The following is a 12,749-nucleotide window of genomic DNA, read 5'->3' as shown; positions in this document are numbered from 1 at the left end:
CCCCCCCACCCTATGTGAATGAGTAAGGGGTACAATGTACCCCTACCCATTCACCTGTGTAATAAAGTACAAAAAAAACAACACATAAGATAAAATAGTTTATTGCACAGCTCCGGGATCTTCCGTCTTCGGGGGGTCTTCTCGCCGGACTCCTCCGCTATCTTCTTCTAGCTCTTTTACTAGCGAAGGAGCCCGGCTTTCTTCCTCGCCGACGGCCTCTTCTTTCGACTTCGGGGGCACCCCCCCATGTTGAGGGCACGCGGCCTGGTACGGCTCAGGAGGGAGGGGCGCTCGCTCGCCCCCCCTTTCCTGGCTGGCCGGGTAGCGTGCTCGGACAAGGTTCTGATGTGGACCTGGGGGGACCCCCACGCCGATTTTTTTTGGCGTTGGGGTACCCCTTTAAGTCCATACCAGGTGGCGGGGCCAGCGACGTCTCCTTCGCGGGCCCCGCCTACCTGGAGACCCGCTCAAATGAGCGGACTTTTCTCCGGGCGGGAAAAGTCCGTTCATTTCAAAACTACGGCGGACTGGCATACACACCGCCGAAATGCGAGTCCGGCGGGAAGATTGGAGTGCAAAACTACTTTCTAAGTCCGCCGTACTTTCGGGTCAAAAAAGTATGCCGGAGGCTACACACGGGGGGGATTGTCCGGCGGACTGGAGTTTGCCGGACTTTTCCACCCGATTGTTTGATCGTGTGTACGCGGCATCAGATGTGCTAGCTGGCTCCTGTTGTCCTCATTCTTGCTCCCGTGCCTCTGGACAGGACAGACTAGGGGGTGGCTACCCTCAAGGGCCACTGACAGCCTCCTCAACACTATCTCCAGCTTCCACCCAAACTCTGCACTGCCCCTGCTGGCCTGACTGAGTATTCAAGAGGGGCCCACCCCCTATCAGCCCACTTGCTGAGGACCAGCCAGGGCCCTCCTTAACATTCCAGGCAGCTCCTCCCAGCCTTCATTCCATTCCTCCGGAAGCCTCACCAAGGCTCCAGCAAGCAAGGGGAGGCACCAGAGGTGTTGCCTTATGAGTCCTCCATCCTCCCTAGATCACTCACCCCGGCCCAGATTAAACACAGACTTGGCTCCCAGCCAAGCCTAAATTTTTTTTTTTCAATTTCTTTATTTATTTATTTTTTTCCCTTTCCATTTTTTTTTTTTCCTCAAGTAAACAAGAATAGAATTTTACATAAACAATCTAAGAGTCATACATCGTGTTTCCATATTCATACATAATAAACAAAAAGAGCATAACAATTCATTCTATTCCCTTAGCCTCTTATTCCCTTTATAATGTAATGTATAAATCCAAAGAGAGAGCAGGCTAGGTTAATGGTAATCTATATAATATATCGGGGCAATATCATAGAGACTTCACTCTCAGTCCCACATACCCCATGTCTGGTCCTAGGTTGGTACTGTTCCCAATCAGGCCAGAGTTATATTGTTATCCTCTTATTTCTCATCTTCCCCCCCTGATATTTTCCCCCCTATTCTTCTCCCCCCCCCCCCGAAAAAAAAAAAGGGGGGGACCAAGCCAAAAAAAAGGGGGGGGAGTTCTCATCTCCTTCCCCTATATCTCCCCCTCCTCCCCCTTAAATCGCATCAATCTGTCTCCTTCCCTCCTCCAAGGAGATATAGAGGTTCCATGGTGTCCATATTTCCAAGTAAGTTTTCCTTCTTTTCCTGGCTGTCCATATTAGGTCTTCCATCCTGTTCACCTCCTCAACTTTCTTCAACCACATGCTCACACTGGGGGGTTGTATTTGTTTCCACCTAAGTGTTATACATGACTTGGCTGTATTTACCAAGTGACACAGGATGGAATTCCCACCTATATTTCCTGAGGTCTCTGACAAGTTCAGGAGGAATACTGCTGGGTCCTCCCGTATTTCTACTTCACTGAATTTTTGAGCGATCTCTCGTACCTCTTTCCAGTATTTCTTAATTTTTGGACATGACCAAAATATATGTAAAAAATTTCCCACTTCTTTCTGGCACCTCCAACACTTATTTGATATATGAGGGAAATATTTTTGAAGTTTTTCTGGTGTTCTATACCACTGTGCGATAATTTTATAATTAGTTTCCTGTAGTTTTGTGCATGTTGCTGTTTTAAAAATTGATTGTATCATATTTTTCTTCTGCTCCTCAGAAAAAGTCCTTCCTAGGTCTATTTCCCACTTCCTAAAGAAGGGTACCTGAAAATTTTCTACGGGTTTAATCAGTAACGCGTACATTTTCGAGATTGCATGCGTAATTGGTTCCTTTTCCATACAGAGTTTCTCAAATGGCATATAGTCTCGCTCTAGTAACTCTGGCACTATCTCTGTTTTTAGAAAATGTCCTAATTGTGCCGCCTGCCAGAAATCTAATTGAAAAGGGCCTTTTCTATCTATCATCTCCTGCATTGTTGGCCATTTACCTTTTTCACGAAATGCGAAGCTTGATATATTCCTTTTTTAATCAACTTATCAAAAGGTCCTTTCTGTATACATGGTAATATTTGTATATGTCTGGTGTTGCTAATGTCCTCCGTATCCTTGGTTGTTTGTCTGCCCAAATAAATTTCATAAATAAAGTTTGTATAGTTCTAAAGAAATTTCTTGGTATTAACATTGGGATTGCCTGGAGGAGGTACAGGAGTTTTGGCAAAATATTCATCTTGATTATATTATTTCTTCCAAACCAGGAATGTATTCCCCTGTGCCATCTCTCCAGGCATCCTCGTACCATCTTCAATACTGATACAAAATTTAATTCATATATCTTATTGAAGTTTGTTGCGATCGTTATTCCCAAGTATTTCAAGCCATAGTTCGTCCAATTAAATTTATAATTTAATTTTATTAGTCTCGTCATTTTATCTGGGACTGCTATCATTAAGGCTTCTGACTTGGAGCAGTTTATTTTAAAGTGGGATAATGTACTATATGTCTCGATTTCCTTACATAGATTTGGGAGCGAGATTATCGGATTCGTCACTGTAAAAAGCATATCATCTGCATATGCTGCGACTTTATTATGGGTTTCTCCTATGGTTATTCCTTGGATATCCCTGTTGAGCCTTACTCTGCATAGAAGTGGTTCAAGGGTCAACGCAAATAACAGAGAGGACAGTGGACATCCCTGTCTGGTCCCATTTGTTATTGGGAAAGATGTAGATACCACTCCATTTACTCTTACTTGAGCTGTAGGTTTTTCATACAAGCTTGTTATCCAGCCCATCATTTTCCCTCCTAGCTTTATATGTCGGAGTACCGAGAACATGAACCCCCACCCCACCCGATCAAAAGCCTTTTCTGCATCTGTTCCCAGAAATATACAGGGGGTATCGGTAGAGATGACTGTATGTATTAGGTTTAAGGCCTTAATAGTATTGTCCCTTGATTCTCTTGTTGGGACAAATCCCACTTGGTCTTGATGAATCAAAGAGGGCAAATACTGTTGTATCCTCAAGGCTAATAATTTGCTAAATATTTTCAAATCTGCGTTCAGTAAAGATATTGGCCTATAGCTTCCACATTGTTTCGGGTCTTTACCTTCTTTCTGTATCACTGTGATTGTAGCTTTAAGTGTATCTGAGTGGAAAGTCGATATGTCTCCTATTTCATTAAACAGTTTAACCATATATGGACATAATTCCGGCATAAGCGTCTTATAATATTGGGCTGTTAGTCCATCTGGACCAGGTGCTTTCCCACTTTTTATCTGTTTTATCGTGTTTTGTACTTCTTCTAGTGTGATTGGGGATTCCATCTCCTCTTGTGCAGTACTTGTCAGAGTCGGCATTTCGCTTGATCTTATGTATTCATTTATCTTAGCTTGATCTGATGCCCTCAAATTCAGATTATACAATGAGGAGTAGAAATCGCCAAACACACCAGCAATCTGTTCTGGCACTCGTTCTTCCTCCCCACCTTTTTTTCTAATTATAGGTATGTATGTCTTGGATTGTATTTCCCGTAATGCTCTCGCTAGTTGTTTTCCGCATTTATTGCCGGATTCATAGCTACACTTACGTCCTATCTGAATTGCCATTTTAGCTCTGTACTGTAGCAGATCTGTAACTTGCCTACGTGTGCTTATTAATTCTTGTTCAACTTCTAAGTTCTGGGCATGTTTATGTTGGGCTTCTAGATGTTGCATTTTTACTAATAATTCTGTTAACTTTGTTTCTCTTTCCTTCTTAATCCTTGCTCCATGCTTAATCAATACTCCTCTGATTACTGCCTTGTGCGTTTCCCAGATTGTTCCCAAGGAACTTTCTGGGCCTTCGTTCTCCTGAAAGAAGAATTTTATCTCCTTTCTGACATCCTCCAGGACTAAAGGATCCTGAAGGAGGCTCTCATTGAGTTTCCACATCCTAGAGGTTAAATGTTTTTTCCCCGTTAAATTATATTTTAAAAAAATTGGGGCATGATCTGACCAGGTAATTAGACCAATAGTGGCTTCCTTAACTGAGGATAATTGTTTATGCGGAATAAAAAACATATCTATCCGTGAATACACTCTATGCGGATTGGAGAAAAAAGAGTAATCTCTTTCCTTGGGGTGTAATAATCGCCATATATCTACCAGTTTTGTTTCTGTTATTGCCTGGGCTATCCTCTTTCTTATTTTAGGTGTCACTGACGATGTCCCTGATGAGGTGTCTTCACTGGGGATTAATGGGGTATTAAGGTCTCCCCCCATAATCAACTGTCCTTCTTCGAATTCCATAAGTTTGTCAAGTATCTCTTTAAAAAAGAGGTCTTGTTGTATATTGGGGGCATAATATGTTGCTAATGTAACTCCTACCCCTCCTATAGTCCCCTTTACAAACAGATACCTTCCCTTTGCATCTATCATAGAATCCCTATGATTCCATGCTACTGTTTTTGATATCATAATGGTGACTCCCTTAGTTTTGGAAATCGGGTTAAGCGCATGGTAAACCATTGGATACCCCGTAGACCTCAGCAGAGAGAAATTATTTTCTCTGAAATGTGTTTCTTGAATAAACGCTACATCTATCTTCAATCTCTTTAAATCATGAAGTAACATTCGTCTTTTTTACGGGACGTTCAGTCCCTTTACATTCAGGGACATTATTTTTAAAGTTTCCATATCTCCTTGGGGAAAGAGGCAGAGACAAGTAAAGGTGCAAACAAACAAAAAAAAAAAAAAAAAAAAGGGGGGGGGAGAACCCCCTCTAACCCTACCCCCTCCCGCCCCCCTCCCTCCCGTCCAATCTGCTACTCCCTCCCTCCCTCCCCCACTACCAATCCCTGGGTTGGCCGTTTACAAACGGTCTCCCCACGAATCTCAAAGCTCTACTGCTTTTACCCACTCAATTTCCGGACCCTCCGGATTTTGAGTGTTTACCTAATGGGGTTTTGTGGTTGTGCCTGGCTGCTCCTGGGCGAGCTTCCCCCGTGCCCTCCGCCAGTCTTTTATAATATCATGTTTTCTACTGTCACCTGTTACTTCTCCACATAGATTGTGTCTACTCCAACATGGCTCTTTTAAGAGAGGGGGGGTTAAAAAAAAAAAAAAAAAGGAGACAGAAGCCATAGTAGAGGCAAAGTTAATTATGTCTGTCCATTCACATCTACGTATATACTTTTACATATATACACCTATACCCTTGCATATACATGTATGGAGACACACATTCACAGCTGCACCTGTGTTTGTAAATTCATACATGTACCCATCTCTATATTTATCCAAAGCTTAAGCCTCTCCTGTATATATAATTTATATCAATCCCCCCCCCCTTTCCTATTTTCCATGTCTCCTCTCCGTTTCTCTCTTCCTTCCTCCAAGAGCCATATTGTGTATTGACCTTGTTCCAAAAAAAAAAAAAAAAAAAACGTACCATAATACAATAAAGCAACAATACAATATAATACCTTACACTCCTCATCCCAAAAAAAAAAAAAAAAAATTTCTTTTCTTTTTTTTTTCTTTCCCTTTTCCCTTCCCTTTTTCCTCCCCTTTTTCCTTTCCCTCTCTCCCTTTCCTCCTCAAAGGGGGAGGGGAGGCAAGGTGGGGAGAAGGAGAAAGGGAGAAAGAGAGGGGGGGGGGCCGGAGGCCACATCTTATAAAGTTATTTTATTCATCCTTAAGTTCAGGTAGGGGGGTCTGGTCCCAATCCGTAAACCCTCCGTTTCCCCCAGGTCCCTAGCTATGTGCTTTATTTTGTTAGTGGTGATATTAAAAGTTACTAATATTGGTGATTAGTGATTGACCAAAAAAAAAAAAAAAAAAACCAACAGTTTCTTGTGTCCTAATTCTATATACTCTCCCCCAATATCCCTCCTTATCCCACCCTCTCAACCCTCACAAGTCTAAACCATCCCCTGTGCACCATCATTCCCATGTATATTTACTGACCCTCCACATCCATTACTCCCTCCCCCCCCAAAAAACAAGAAAAAACCAAAGAAAAAAAAATATTATGTATTATATTAAATCCCCCCCTCCTCCCAACACTTCTAAAAAAAAAAAGAAGAAACCACTGCAACCCCTATCATCCCATTTTCCCCCTCTTTATCCCTAGTAAATTATAATAGTAAATTATATTACTCTCCTAAGTGACCACCTCTTCTAGGAACCTCGGTCATGTGAATCCCCCCCAGGGACCTGAACCCCCCCCCCTTTATTATAATTACCTAATCTTATTTGTGTATTTATCTTAGACTCTCCACCTGTATCCCCCCCCGACCCCCCCCCCCCCACCCACCCGCTGCCCCCACCTCATCCCTCATTATCTCCATTCATCCTAATCCAAAAAAAGATATTAAGAGCATATCTCTCTCCTCCCATACTTCTTAAATCATCATGGAGGGAATTAATTAGACAAGTTGAAAACCTATGGGATGAGGCTACGAAAAAAAGGAAACAGAGAAGGGAAAAAGCCCCAACAGGCGCACAAAAGAAACAAAAAAAAAGGATAGGTTCAGGGATATGAGTTAATTTAGCTTAATTTCTAACACAAGTCTCATTGTGCTGTAATATGTCTTTCTCATCTTTCCCACTCCCTCTCTTTCCCTCCTGTGCTTTCTGGTTTTTTTCTCTGTAGCTGAGAGAGTGGGAGTCTCCAGTTCGGCACCATAAACGGCTCCACACCTATAAAGGCAAATCATTTTGGAAGATCGCTGTATAGTCTCAGTGTGCATGTAGATGTTCCTTTTCTTATTACCACAGCAAGAGGGTATTTCCATCTGTATGCATGTCCCTCCCGCCGTACACAGTCCAAGACAGCACGCAACTGTGCTCTGCGCTGTAGTGTGGCCCGGGATAAGTCAGGTAGGAGCTTCACTACTGATCCCTCTATCTCAATATTGCCAGCAAAGTCTCCTTATGCGCGTATCTATGGAGGCGGCAAATTATGTCCCTGGGCCTTTGCGGGTCTGCTGATTTAGGCCCTAGCGCCCTGTGTACTCTGTCCAAATCCATGTTAGGCGGGACATTACCCTCTAAAATCATGTGAAAAATGCTCATTACCTTCTCCTGCAAGTCCTCCTGCTCAGCGACTTCTGGGACTCCTCGGAGCCTCAAGTTGCAGCGACGACTACGATCTTCAAGTTCCTCGATCTGAAGCTGCATCTTCACCAACGTCTCACCCTGCTCTTTGCTCTCCCTTTCCACTCTCTCCATTTTTCCTTCAAATCTGTTGCTTAGGGGGGTGTGGTCTGAGCATGGCTGAGTGAGGGCGTGCAGAGTCTGTGCTCCTAGCTGATCCGCCAGTCATAGGTGATTTGCACCTGAGGATCCCGGAATGAGCGCGCCTAGACAGAGAGAAACGAAAACCTCGCGTAGAGCTGCAGGGTGCAGTGCCCCACAACCCGCTATACAGCAGTATTTCTCCCCGAGGCGGATGTCAGCTGCCGGGCATATCGCGGAGACTACGGACGTAGCTAAGCCCCCCGAGGTGGTGAGCGCTCGGACAAACAGGGGGGAGATGAAAAGCTCAATCGAGGCTGGGAATGGCAGAGAGGAAAACGAAGGAGCTACCCCTCGCACTAAACGATCGGAAGCGGAGGCGAGTGCGCGGACGAATAGGGGGGAGACGAAAAGCCCAACCGAGGTCGGGAACGGCAAAGAGGAATGCGAGGAAGTCACCCCTCGTAGTATACGATCGGAAGCGGAGGATCTGAAGAGCTTAATCCAGGCTCTACCAACGAAAGCCGATATAGAGGCTCTCATTAAGAGAGTGGAGGAGACACACCGTGCTGAGATCCAGCAAGTACACACTGAGATCCAGGTAATTTCCGACCGCTTGATAGTGGGGGAGGTAAGAGTAGCCAAGCCTAAATTTACCTATATTACAAAAAGAAATCTATGTACAGCCTAGCACTCTACACTAGAGGGTGCTACAATTACTTGAAGTCACCTGGCTGTAAATGGTCACCCTATCTGCCCTCTGTTCCCCGAAGCCTTCTGGGTTTACAAGTGCAGCTTACCTGCAGACGTCGTCCCGGCAAAGGAGATCCGCGCTGTAGCCGTCATTCGGCTATAGCGCGGGTCTCAAGTGGTTAAGGGCAATTATAATGCTGATGCAATGTGGCCCACAATGAAATTGAGTTTGACACTCCTGCACTGAGGCAAGACATTTTTACCTGCATGCCGGCTGCTGGTTTTCCAGAACACAGATTCCATCATTCAAACAGTTATTTTGTGCGCACAGGACTGGCACTTTGGGTGGTGGTGATGTGGGTGGCGGCAATGGTTGTGTCTGTCTTAATTGGGAAATATCTGTAGAAATAAAGAAGAGATAATGGTTTTCTGTCTCTGTTGAGGCGCTGATAAGCCTGTATAACTAATACACAAAGACAATGAAAGAAGCCGAAGTACATTACATTTGGTTATATATCAAAAACAATTTATTACATGCACTAGAGCCTATCCCAATACACTTCAAATAATGTGTATGAAAAAGAAAACAAAAAATGTGTAGCTGCCCCTTTAAGTGTGGGTGATTCATCTAGACTTAGGCCATATATATATATATATATATATATATATATATATATATATATATATATATATAGATATAGATATATAGATATAAATCATTTGTAGGCGATCGGAGGGGTAAAGAGCCGGCTCAAATAGTTCAGTAAAGTAAAAATGGCTTTATTCAGCAAAATAAACAGAAGAAACAACAGACTTGTCTTGTAACACAGGTGCAGATGTAGGAAAAGTTCAATCTCTTTAACCAACAGGCTGATATATAGATAAAGTACATGGCTCTAGCCAGAGCTACAGTCTCTGATATGGTTTTGCTCACCCCAGCAGGTACGCAATACAGCAAAGGGTCCTTTCACACAGCATGCTGCTGTGTCTCTCTTTCTCTCCTACTCAAACAGCTCCCCTCTAACATTTTCAGCCCAGCTGGCAATAAGCAGGTCTGAAGGGGAAGTAACTGCCCTCTTCAATTAACCCCTTGAAATACCCTGTTCCAAGCCAGGGGTCTGGACACCACGAGCCAAGTGACAATAGACCCGAGAAAGGGCATCCGCATTCTGATGTACCTTTCCTGGTGTCAGAGAACTCACCATGTGAAGATCCGTCCCCGTGTAGCAGCAGTTCACCTTCGTCCCAAGGATCATGCACGGTGTCCCCATCAGAGGCGTGCGAGTCCTGGTACGAACGGACGCACGCCAATACGAACACGTGGACGCACTCGCGCCAACCGAACGTTTGCACGTAATTACACACGCTTCTTCTTCTTTGTGGCCTCTAGAGTGAAAACCTCCTCTGGTGCCTGGAATTGGGGCAGTAGAGGGTGATGCCGCCAACGTTCCAGAAACCGCTGATTTGACAAAACTCACTCTTCCTCCACCTGCTGTTCCTGCTGCTGTCCATCAGCCACCACCTATACCACTACACCCGCCTCCACCTCCACCTTCTAGTTACATCACTGGTATGTCTACAACCAGCTCCTACAAATGATGACACTGTATACTATCAATCGTACTGACTCCTTTACTGGGTGAACTATCTAAGAGAAGAACCCCAATCACATTTAGAGATTTACTTTTAACCTTCTGTTGCATCTCTAGGACAGGAAGTGAAGGGAAATCTCCCCAGTGGTGCACAAATAATAATAACCTAGCAGGGGTTAAAACTCTTCCTACTCTATCCAGAAAAAAAGAAAAAAAAGATTTTGGATCTAGATACACTAAACCACTAGACCTCCGGGAAGATTTATCCCCCTTCATGACCAGGCCATTTTTTGCTATATGGCACGGTGTTATTTTAACTGCCGATTTCGCAGTCATGCAACACTGTCCCCAAACAAAATTTATATTTTTTTTTTTCACACAAATAGAGCTTTCTTTTGGTGGTACTAGATCACCACTGCATTATTTATTTTTTATTATATAAACGAAAAAAGACTGAAAATATAAAAAAAAGCAAAAAATATATATATATTTTACTTTCTGCTATAAAACATATCCAATAAAAAAATAAAAAAATTTAATTTCTTCTTATATTTTGGCCAAAACGCATCCTGCTACATATTTTTGGTAAAAAAATAAAAAAAAGTGTATATTGATTGGTTTGTATGAAAACTATAGCGTCTACAATCTATGGGATATATACTAGAGTTTATATTTATTTATTTATACTAGTAATGGTGGCGAGCAGCAACTTATAGTGGGACTCCCTTAGTGCACGGTCAATCTGACACTTAGATTACTTTCACACTGTAGTCGCTCCGCGTTAGCGGTAAAGCGTCGCTAATTTTAGCCCACTGCCGGCCAAAGAAAGGGTTAAAAGCGCCCATGTCGCAGAGCTTTGGCAGCGCTGCCCATTCATTTCAATGGGCAGGGAGTTTTGGAAGCAGTGTATGCAGAGCTCCCAAACTGCCCCAAAGATGCTGCTTGCAGGACTTTTCAGAACGTCCCGCAAGCGCACCGCCCCAGTGTGAAAAGTCACACTGGAATGAATAGGGAGGAGGTTTTCAGGCATTAGAGGCTATTTCTAGCACTAACACACCTAAAAAACGCCTCGGTGTGAAAGCAGCCAAACTGATGCTGACACCACCAGTGACACTAATACAGTGATCAGTGCTAATAATATACACTGTCACTGTACTAATGACACTGACTGGGAAAGGGGTTAACATTAGATCAAAAGGTTAACTGTGTGCCTGACAATGGTTACTGTATGTACAATGTGCTGATTTTTATTAAGTAATGTTCTGATTTTTATTCCCTACTTTGCAGGGAGAAAAAAAAGCGGCACGTTGCTGCCGTCTGTAGAGAGCTCTGTGTTGTTGCTCTCTTCTGTCATTCGCTCAGCCGATCAGTGGGTCCCGGCCATAAATCATTGGCTAAGACCCACTGCTTGGCTTTTGCTGCAGTGAATGACAGCTCGGGTTTCTGGGTGCGCACGCATGCGTGAGAGAGCGGACCCGGAAGAAAGCCCCGATGTACAGGTACTTTACCATGCCTGAAAGAGCCAATCCCCCACAGTATAGGTACTGCAGCAGGTTGGCAAGAGGTTAAAGGCCTCATTCACACAGACGTACCTATGCTAAGGGCCCCCCCCATGCCTGCATGGGGTACCCAAGTGTTTTATGCCTCTGAGTACAAGCAGTATGGTTTATGTCTACTGGGACGCAGTGCCTGCACAGACGTTCAGAGACATGCCCCTGCACGACTGCCAAGCTGGCCCCGGTGGCTATATCCATGCTGCTACTGCGTCCCAATAGACATAAATGGATGCGGGCAAAGACGGTCCTTCACACAGAGGTGTGGATAGCTGAGGCCTAAGAGTAGGGTCACCACCTGTCCGAGATTCACCCGGACAGTCCGGGTTTTGAATCCTGTGCTCGGGCGGCTGCAGTGTGAAAGCACCCTAAAACAAAAACAAAAAACGTACTGTGCGCTGCTAGAGTGTTCGGGTTTGGCTTGAAAAAAATAAGTGACAACCTCACCTAAGAGCTCATTCACACTGGATGCATTTTTCTGCACTTTATCAGCACCGGTCACCACACAGGACCATAGAAAACCATTATTATCTCTGTGCCCTGTTCACACCACAAAGCTGCCTTGTGCTACTGAATTCGCATAAAAAGCAGGTAGAAGTAGAGCCCCCAGGAGGTGTATGGGCATTATTAATCGCTCGCCCTTATTTATTATTTTATACCCCCTTATTTATAATTATTTTTACATTTATTAACTATTTTATTATTGTTTATATATCCCCTTATTTATTTTTATATTTATTCATTAAATGTATTCACAAATATATATTGTTTGCATTTTTTTTATACTCCCTTATTTATATTCATTTTTTTTTAAAACGCAGACTTGGAGCATTTTTCTCGCAATGCACCAGAGCTCACATGAAGTGGCATTGCAGCTCGGCCTCCGCATACAAATGAGTGAAGGGCCGGTCCACACCACGGAATCGCACAACAACGTACTGAGCGTTCCTCTGCCATTCACGTGCGGTGTGCGATTTTAGCCTATTCATTGTGAATGGACCGAGTCGCACCGAACTGCACCAAAAGCAGGTCATGCACTCCTTTAAGGGAAACGCACAGCAAGCGGATGGCATAGTACTTCTGTAGCACGCGGTCTGGTGCAGGCGAGTGCCCTGCGCGTGCGACCAGCATTTCATGACGTAACATTAACACCCCGCTGCAAATCACAACTGTGGTGCGTTTTGAAGGTGGTGCAGGAAACGTGCGGCTTCCAAGCCGGCATTCTGGTGTGAACTAAATGCCACTCAATAAAGAAAAAA

This window comes from Lithobates pipiens, unplaced genomic scaffold (genome assembly GCF_037356315.1).
Source record: "Lithobates pipiens isolate NorthernLeopardFrog02 unplaced genomic scaffold, aLitPip1_a1.2 Scaffold_19, whole genome shotgun sequence".
Classification (NCBI taxonomy): Eukaryota; Metazoa; Chordata; class Amphibia; order Anura; family Ranidae; genus Lithobates; species Lithobates pipiens.
Note: the sequence above shows the minus strand (reverse complement) of the source record.